Source organism: Bubalus kerabau, chromosome 1 (genome assembly GCF_029407905.1).
Source record: "Bubalus kerabau isolate K-KA32 ecotype Philippines breed swamp buffalo chromosome 1, PCC_UOA_SB_1v2, whole genome shotgun sequence".
NCBI classification, from domain to species: domain Eukaryota; kingdom Metazoa; phylum Chordata; class Mammalia; order Artiodactyla; family Bovidae; genus Bubalus; species Bubalus kerabau.
Genome location: NC_073624.1, coordinates 158588310 through 158598610, shown reverse-complemented (window position 1 = coordinate 158598610; position 10301 = coordinate 158588310). Strand labels below are relative to the sequence as shown.

The 10301-nt window shown below is 48.5% G+C and overlaps 1 pseudogene; it reads right to left on the bottom strand.

Moving 5' to 3' along the window:
• Window positions 1–876: 876 nt before the first annotated feature.
• LOC129656630 (collectin-46-like) lies at window positions 877–7196 on the bottom strand (annotated as a pseudogene).
• Window positions 7197–10301: the final 3105 nt, after the last annotated feature.

Below are 10301 nucleotides of genomic sequence, written 5' to 3'. Positions count from 1 at the left end.
ATTCCAAAGCAGGAAGAGGTTGGGGGTTGAATCTCAACATGGCTATCTACCCACTCTGCCTGAATCTTCAGAAGGGATTAGGGCTGTGCAGATGGTAAATTCTCTGATAAGCCATACACAGTCACATTATCATGGGAAGACAGAGATCCTGGGTGGTCAAGATTAAGGATGGGGGGAGTCTACTGGGTGTAAGGCCATTCAATCTGGCCAGAGAAGCTGGTGCCTCCCTCCCAACAAGAGACAGCCACGATGACCTCCAAGCCCCAGGGCTACAGCTTGCATTGCTGAGAGGAGTCTTGGGTTTGGGGAGAGGTCTGAACAGGGCTCTACCTGGGGGAGGCATCAATAGAAGGAATTTGAAACCATGGGAGAGAATGAGCCCAAGCCTAGAGTGAATGCAAGGAGAGAAGGGAGCCAGAGCTGAGGATCCTGCTCCCCCTCTGTGGAAGCCCAGGAGACAAGGAGAGACAAGTGAAAGAGACCAAAGAAAATTGCAGGCAGAAGAGGAAAGGGAAGGAGCAGGCAGTGATCAGTGGAGTCAAAGGCAGCCCATGTTTGGCGGAGGTAGAGGGCTAGACATCTATCCAGGTGAGGAGGAGATACTGGATTTAGCAACAGGGACATCTTGGAGACCTCCTTTTAGCCTTGCCCCTGAATCAGCAGGCTGCCCCTCTTTTTTTGTGACAAGTCTTCCAGATGTGAGGCCAGGTTCAAACTTTATTCTGAGGGAGGAGTTCCATAGGAGGCCTGCCTTGTGGCCTCATCCCATGGCTCAGTGGGAAAGCCATGAGCAGCAGAGGGTCATCTTTTTATTGGAATGTTGGCAGCTCACAGCTCTGGGCACTGTCCCCTTCCTCCCTGGGGTGGAGGAGGGTCTCAAAATTCGCAGATCATGAGGAGTTGCTCACTTGCTCTCAGGATAGATCTGCACACAGTTCTCTGGCTGTCCACCATTGCTTTTGTTGGGCTCCCTGCTGGCCCAGTTGGAATAAACCAGTGATTCCCCGGTGGGGTAGGTGAACCTGCTCTCCATGGAGATGTCATTCATGCTCAGGAAAGCATCATTGTCCTTGGCTCTGGCCAGTTGTATCACAGCCACCTTCTCGGCTGCAGAGCGTGGGGAGGCCAGCTGTCCCTTAGCCTCTCTGCAGACCTGCTGGGCATCTGAATATGATTTTACAGCACCTGCCATCTTGAAGATCTTCCCCTGGACGACCTGGCCATTGGGGAAGAGCACTGCTAGGGGAAGAGGAGAGTCAGGTTGGGGATGTTGCAGCACCTAGACCTTGTGATCCAACTGGAGTCCCCAGCCTGCCATCAGGGTACCAGGGTACCAGATAGGTCAAAAGTGAGGCACTTAGTTCCAGAGCAACAGATGAGGACCCTGGAACTCAGGTGTTTATGTGACAGGGCCAAAGTCGCCCAACTCTCAAATGTAGAGATGTAAGGATCATACCTTATTGGATGTGACACTAAAACTCCTATGTACACTTTCTGTTCCTCCCCGTGTTATTCACCAGAATCCGGGACTTTAATTACTGTGTAAATAGGAAGGACTTTGGCAGGGAAATGACACTGTAGAGCCCAGGGCAGTTCTTGAGAGTGTGGAAAACACCAAACAGGCGGCTCACTCTCACCCTTGCACAATGACGGGGCATGTGGAGTTGTCTGAGCCGTTCTGTGCTGTGTGAAGGGGTGAGGAGAAAGGGGAGGACAGGGGTGCATCTGAGAGCAGCCAAGTGCTGACCTCTGCACTGGGGGCAGTCCAGTGTTGGCTTCCATTTGCTCGCAGGTGATCCTATAGCCAGTCAGCCTCCCTGGACCACTGGGCAGGGGATGACGGCATCTGAGAGCTCTATGTGGGGGCAGGAGGGCAGGGTGGGATCAGCTTTGGAGAGAGCCCTGTCTGGGCCTCAGAAGGCCATGTGTTAAGCTCCACCCTGGCAATAACAGCCCAAGTGACAAGGAAAATCATTTACCTTTTCAGAGTCTAAGCTCTCATTTCTAAGGAAGAAACACTATATAACAGCATCCCCTATAAGTTCTGTGTTAAGTATCTCATTTTATTCCATCCCATCCACACCCCTCTGACTTCCAGGGTCATGCATGGAAATCTTCAGGGCTCCTATGAGGGCTTACTGGACTGGTTCAGAACTCAGGCTGTGTTCTGAACACATGCCCTTTTTGTCTGAGTAGCTTCAACAAGCAGTTGGAGACCAGATTTTCCATGGAGTTAGGATGGCACCCAGACAGCCTTGGACAAGGTCAGTGTAAGCTCGTGTGCCATGATTATGTTACATCCATGCATCTGGTGGGTATGCGTGTACATGTGTGAATATATCTGTGTGTCCATCTGAAGGTACATGGGCGGACTAAAAGTCCATCTGGATGGGTGTGCATATGTGTGCATTTGTGTTCATATACGTAGATGATGTCAACTGAGTGACAGCATTTAGGTACACACGTGTTCAAGCACATATGCCCAAATTCTCCTTTGTATCAGCTGCATGATGTTTTAGTTGTTCAGTCGTGCCCACCTCTTTTTGACCACATGGTCTGCAGCCCACAGGCTCCTCTGTCCATGAGATTTTCCAGGCAAGAATACTGGAGTGGTTTGCCATTTCCTTCTCCAGGGGATCTTCCCAACCCATTGATTGAACCCAGGTCTCCTGCACTGCAGGCAGATCCTTTACCAACTGAGCTACCAGGGAATGAGGGAACAAACAGGTATATAAATATGCTTGTGCAAGAAGGAAGACATAAACTGCTGGAATTTCTCATCCCATTACTTCAGTACTTAATTGGCTTTAGTTCTTAGGAGCCAACCCCATGTCTCACCAGATCACCTGATCTGCACCTTCAGGAAACTCTTTTTTCAATCACCGAGGTTTGATGAATGAAAGTGAAAGTTGCTCAGTCGTGTCCGACTCTTTGTGACCCCATGGACTATACAGTCCATGGAATTCTCCAGGCCAGAATACTGGAGTGGGTAGCCTTCCCCTTCTCCAGGGGTTCTTCCCAAGCCAGGGACTGATCCCAGGTCTTCCATAGAGCAAGTGGACTCTTTACCAGCTGAGCTACCAGGGAAGCCCAATCACTTCACCTCACTTGATGAATGATGTGGATTCCAAGCTGTTGTCAGGAAGAGCAGAGAAGGAGGAGGTGCAGTTGGTGGAAAGTCCCAAAGGCATAGGACACTCAGGTGTGTGCTCCAGGAGGCCTCTGTCTGCTTAGGATCCAGGCTTAGGGAAGAAACTCTGGTTTAAATACCTAGGCAGATGAAGGGAGGGTCCAGCATTGGCCAGATACTGGGGGCAGCCTGCCACTGCCAAACCCAGGGGCATGTTTAGGTTGAGATACTTGGCCACACACCAAGGATAGGTCCCCAGCAGCCTTGAACCCCACAGCAGCATCCCACCCCCGCTTTCAGGATCATGTCTGGATTCTCTGCTGCCCTGGGCTGTGCAGCTTCTTCTCTGGGCATTTGCACACCTGGCCCCACAGAGGGAAGAAACGCATCCTGGGTTGGGTGTCCCCTTGTCTGTCATAAGGACTCACCAAGGGTAAAATGGATGAAGGTCTGCTGAACTGTATGGGCCGCATCCTGCTCCTTGTCTTGTGCATCTGCTTGAGCTCCTGGAGCACGTGGGGACATGACTCTGTCTCAGCCCTGTCCTTAGCCCCACGTCCTGCCCCAGGTCTAGGTCCAGTCCCAATCATCGTCCCAGTAAGTCCAATTTAAACACAAGCCCAGTGAACTGCAAGCCAAGCCCAGATCCAGTCTGAGGCCCATGCTAGGGGCCTGGCTCAGGGTCAGGTCCAGGAACTCACCTTTCTTATACTGAGAGAAGGCATTCTGGAGGCGTTGTAGTTGTCCCTCTAAAATTCCCACCCGCTGCCTGAAAGCATTGACCTCTGCAGGAGAGAGAGGCCGAGTGAAGACAGATCAAATACAGCCTGGGGTGACTCAGAGCCCAGGCCTCAGGAAGGGTGACAAGTGGAGCTATATATTGGGAATGGGGTAAGGACATGGGACGCGTGAGAGAAAGTGCTGAACTAAAGAGGGCCTCCTACCCTCTCCACACCCACTAGAGCCCCCAGAGCTTTCTTACCTGCAAGTCCACTCTCTCCCTTTGCTCCTTCTTAACCAGGATCACCTCTATCTCCCTTTAGTCCTGGGGAACCCATGGCACCTGAAGGTCCTGTGGACCAATGGCTCCAACAGGCCCTGGGATCACAAAAGAATTGCTGTGTGAGTTCTGGACACATTGTCCAGCAATTTTCACCTCCTCCAGTACATGGACTGTCATATCACCAGCAGTATGCCCTCCCCCTGTACAAATGTCCCTAAGTGCCTGAAACCTCTCCTTGCATTCTCTCTGTACACTGACTGTCCCATAACCCAACAGCCAACCTTCCCTGAATACAGATAGTCCCTGCTGCTGGCACCGCCCTCTCCCTAGAGACAGTTCCCCAAGCCCAATGCTGGCCCTCTCCCTGGAATGCCAGCTCTAGCCTGGTGGTGGTGGGCACAGGGAATGTGAGCCCAGCCCATGACCATTGCTCACCTTGTGTGCCAGTACTTCCAGGGCTCCCAGCTCACCAGGGGCACTGATCTCTCCTTTGAGACCTGGGGAGCCCTGCATGCCTGGGCTTGGTCTCCTCTAGGATCGTCAGTCAGTGTAGGAATGTGGGGGGAGAGACCCAGGCCAGGCGTACCAGGCACAGAGGTTCCAGGCTTTCCAGGCACTGTGCACATACCTTGGTCCCCACCAGGGCTGCCAACATCACCCCTCCCTTCCCCCTCCCTCACCCACCACATAGCACCCTCCTACCTTTGGGCCCAGTGTGTCCTTTGGGGCCTGGTGTGCCTGGAGGTCCCATGCTCCCCTGCCTCCCTGAGGGGCCCTCTCTTTCAGCTGATCCAGGAATACCTGGAGGCCCTGAGAAAAAGGACCAGCCCAGTCAGTGATATTGAATCTCCTTGAAAGTGGAGTGCATAAAAGATGGGGCTGTAATAGAAGTCAGACAGGCAGCCTCCTCCTAAAGATGTTGCCCTCACTCTCCACCCTCCCCAGGAGCTCCAGCGTTCCCTGAAATAGACCCATGCCACCTTGAGAATGACCTTCTTCTTCTTCCTGGGGTAGAATCTGTGTAGGCCTACTGCCATGGCCTAGCGGCAGCACGCCATCTACAAACACCTGCATTCCATGCCCAGCTGCTCACCAGGTGGTCCAGGGTCTCCCTTTGGTCCAGGTTCTCCACAGAGCCATTGTCCCCTTTGAGTATACAGGGCCAGCCTGTCCAGGCATTCCTGCTCATCCTGCAGGTCCTGGTGAACCTGTGCCATAGAAGAGATGGAAACAAAGCTGACCCCGGCCCAGGAGGAAACAGCTGCCTGCAGAGTCAGGGCCCCGGCATTCCTTTGGGGTTCTGTAGGGTGTATACACTCCGCTCCACCTGACTGATCCAGTGGTGATCCAGGAAATTCATGTCCATATCCCCATTTACAGGTGAAGAAACAGGCTTGCAGAGTTGGAGGCAGATCCAAACCAACACCCACCTGACTGCATACAATGCACCTGCCCCTGCCCCAAGGCTACAGTATTTATGACAGGTAAGTCTGTCAGCTTTTACCCTTGACCATGGACTCCCTACCCTTCACCTTCTAAGAACCAAAGTTTATGTCAGAAATGACACCTGACACTAATCACCAGAGGAATATAAATCAGAACCACAATGAGCTGTCACTGCATACCTTTAGAATGGCTATGATGAAAAAGATAGCAAATAATTGTTGGAGAATGTGGAGAAAAGAAACTCTTTGTGCACTGTTAATGGGAACGTAGGCTTCCCTGGTGGCTCAGAGGTAAAGAATTTGCCTGTAATACACGAGACCGAAATTCAGTCCCTGGGTTTGGAAGACCCCCTGGAGAAGGGGATGGCTACCCACTCCAGCATTCTTGCCTGGAGAATACCATGAACAGAGGAGCCTGATGGGCCATAGTCCATGTGGTAGCAAGAAGCAGATATGACTGAGTGACTGCGCCTAGTAGGAATGTAAATTGATACAGCCACTATGGAGAACAGTATGAAGCTGCTCAAAAATTAAAAATAGGTCTACTATACTTTCCAACAATTCCATCTCTGAGTATTTAAGCAAAGAACACAAAAACACTAATTCAAAAAGATATTGAAATCCCAAGTTCATCACAGCATTCTTTACAGGAGCCAAGACATGGAGGCAGCCTAGAGTCTAAGAATCTGTGGATCGATGAATGGATGGAGAAAACGCAGTTTGTATATTCAGTGGAACATTATTCAGCCATAAAAAGGAATGAAAAATTGCCATCTGTAACAACATGGACAAACCCTGAGGGTTTATAAATGTTTATAAGTGGAATAAGTCAGGCAGAAAAATACAGGTATCATAGGATCTTATATTTGGAATCTAAAAAACAAATGAACAAAAACAACACACACATAGATGCAGAGAAGAGGTTGATGGTCGCTCCAGGTGGGGTTGGGAAGTGAACAGAAGGGGTAAACACAGTCAAAAGGCACAGCTTCCTGGTATAAAACAAATGAGTCCCAGGAATGAATGTACAGCAAGGTTACTGTAGTTAGTAATACTGGGTTGCATGCTTAAAAGTTGCTTAGGGAGTAGGTTTTAAAAGTCCTCATCAAACACACACAAATTGTAACTATGTGTTGATGGATTTTGACATGTCTTATTGTGCAATCACTTCACAATATATATAAATATAAAATCATTATGTTTTATACCTGAAACTAATATATTTTAGGTCATTTATATTTTAATAAAAGGAAGAGAAAAAGCTATGTAACATGCTCTTGAAAGTACAGAAAATAGACTAAATTATAATGTACCATTAAGTGATAAAAGTATGTTATAAACACTTATTCAATATGTATTATGCATGTGCACATGTAATACGTATTGAAAAAACCATAAGAACACCATATACAACAGTCCTCACAGTTGTTCTTTCTGTGTGGCACAATTCAGGTCATCTTGATTTTCTTCTTTTTATCTTTGGTGACCATGTATTATTTTTTTATATTGGAAAGTGACCAAACATTTTTAAAAAGACATATTACATTTTTAAAAAGACATATTACATATTACTTCACAAAAGGCTGCCTAGGTCTGAAATTATAGGAGATTTACCCATACTTGGAGAATTTTACACTCCATTCTAGGAATTTGGTTATTCTTGATCCATTGAGATGAAATTCACATAATAGAAAATTAACTTTTTAATTTTTTTTGGCTGTGCCATATGGCATGCAGAATCTTCTTTCCCTGACCAGAGATTGAACCCAGGACCTCTCAGTGAGAACGCTAAGTCGCAACCACTGGGCCACCATCAAATTCCCTAAAATCAGCTTTTTCAAAGTGTACAAATGAGTGTCATTTGCTGATTCGTAACATTGTGCCACTACCACCTCTATTTAATTCAAAAATATTTCATCAACCCCAAAGGAAACCTCACACATATTCATCACTCCGTCCCTGCCTCCTCCCAGGCCCTGGCTTCCACTATTCTGCTTCCTGTCTCAATGATCTATTCTGAATATTTTATATAAATACATACAAAAAATGACCTTTTGTGTCTGGCTTTTTAAACACAGAGTGACCTTCTTGGGCTCATCCAACTTGAAGCTCATCTCAGAACTTCATTCCTTTGTATGGCTGAGCAATGTTCTATAGTGTGAACACAAAACATTTAGTTTATCATTCACCATGGATAAATGTTGATAGACACCTGGGTGGTTTCCATTTTTGGCTCTTGTGAGTAAAGCATTCACGTGCAAAAAGACAACAAAAGAAATCTGTCAGGTGCTGCTAACTTGTTCATTCATTTCTCTGTTCATTTCCTCATTATTTCATTTCTCTGTTCACTGATAAACTATCTGTGGAACATCGCTTTCTGCCTAGCACCAAGCAGGAGGTACACGTTAGCACCAGGTCCTGATCTGCAAGGAAACTTTCATCAAGTTTTAAACTGTGAGGCACAGGTAATAAGTGAGGAAAACAGTTCCTGAGATGTCCCTCATCCCATCAGAGCATCCTCAATCTGAGAACACACATTTGGAGCAAACAGGACTTTAAGGCTAAAGAGGATTTAGAGAGACTTAGAGAGAAGAGGTGACATTTCAGATTTGGAAACCATTTTCCCAGAGTAAGAGGGTCTGGCCTGCTTGGGCCAAGAATGCACAGGTGGTGGGAGACTGGTGCATTTGATGTGTGGCTGAGAGCCTCTGTGCTGGGCGTTGTGTCCTGCTGTTAGTTACAACCTTCACTAGGCACGGTATGGAAGCCCAGAGGTTGAGCCCTGCATCCCAGACACCGTGGTGTACTGTGCTCAGGCAGAGATGCCTGGGCTCCCAATGAGCCCTTCCTGAGCTCCCCGTTGGCTGGGTGGCAGCAACTACCTGGAAAGAAAGTCACTCCTTAGAAGGGAGCATCACAGGTTGCCCATCCTTGTGCACAAACCATGGAGGCCATGGGTCCGCTGAGGTGGAGGAAGGAACGTCCCGCTGAGCAGCAATCACCATGCCTCCCAAGCACTCATCTTTGCCTCCTCACATCCCCTGAAGTCCTAGCCCTGTACCTTACTGGCACCTGAAGTGAAGCTTTATTGACCAGCGATTTGGCCAGCCTTAACTGTACTAAAATGCCTCATCTCCTGGCCATTTACATTCTTTTATTCCAACAAGTATTCACTGAGCTTCTACTAGGTACATGGTGCTGTCCTAAATGCTGAGATTATACTAGTGAAAAAAATAGTACAAACAAAAACCACATCCCTTCCTCACAGAGCTTAAACTCAGCTATGTAGAAATAGATAATAAAAATTAAAGTGTACAACAGATGGCAATTCATCAAATCAGAATAAGTGCTGCAGAGATAAATTGAAGCCTAGAGAATCCGCGGGGGTGTCTTCTAAATAGGATGGCCAGAGAGGGAGTCTATGACTGAAGCTGTGAGGGGGGAGAGGAGTGAGCCATGGGGATGTGTATGGACTGAGCAAGGACAGGGCCCTGGGGAGGTAGGGGGATGTGCGTGCTCAGGGACCAAGAAGGGGCCAGTGTGGTCAGAGTCCAGGGAGGGTGGGAGGAGGGGAAGGAAACAAGCTCAGAGAGATCAGCAGGGGTCGATGTTGGGAGATGCTGTGGGACGTGAGCTTCACTCCCATGGGAGATGTGCACCCCAGGAGGCACTCTGGCACTGAATCCTTCTGGGCAGCAATCTCAGAGGCACTGAGGAAAGAAGGAATTGTCCCTGGAAATACAGCCCCCCAAGCAGGATCCAGGTGTTACTGGCCCTCCACGACATGTCTGGGGCATCACCAAGTGACCCAGCACCACCCTCTACCTCTGCTCAGGGGTCTCTCCTCTCAGGCCCATCTTGTCCTTTACATCAGGTTCTTGGGAACATGTGTGTCAGAATCTGTGGGGCAGGTTGTCCCCAGTGCAGACTCTGGTCCCACCCAGCCCTACTGGTCAGGATCTGAGGATGCTCGGATCTCCAGGAAATTCTCAGACCCGTCACCGTTGAAGGACGACAGTGCCTGGATCTGGGGAGCCAGTGCGGAGCCTGGTCTTGGCCCGACTGTGCGCTGTTCTGTCTCCAAGCACCAACCCAAGGCCAGGCTTGGAATGCACAAAAAGGGAGGTCTGGGGTACATCATGCAGCTGAGGGCAACTGTAGGGAAAGTCTCCACCCCACCCCCTGCCCTGGGATTCAATTCAGGACACTCTGGGAGCTAGAGGGAACTGCTACCTTGAATACCACCCCACTATTGAGTTCACGTTTAGGCATCCTTATCACGGCTCCGATCATTAATGCTGGGAATGACTTTCTGTCTGTAAAGGAGAGATACTTGTCTCTTATCCTACAAAGCCTGGGGATATTGTGTATTCTTTGCAGCTTAAATGTTATTCGCTTCTTTCCTCTACAGCTAAAATGCAAACCAAAAAAGATAAAGACCTCAGTTGATCCCTCCACAGCTCTGGTTCAGTGCCATGGTGGTCCTCTCATGCTCATTGTTGGTTTATTGAATTCTCACTTCTCACCATTAATCAGGAGAATCCACCTAATTGGTACAGCAAGAGGATGCGACTTTATCCTGAAGCATCACCAAAAAAAAAAAAAAAAAAGATAAAAAAAAAAAGATGAAGGCTTGGCTCAATTATTTATCACTCTGTGGTTGTATTATTTCCATCCATAGATGAGCAAACTGAGACTCAGAGACACTGAATAGTTTGCCCTA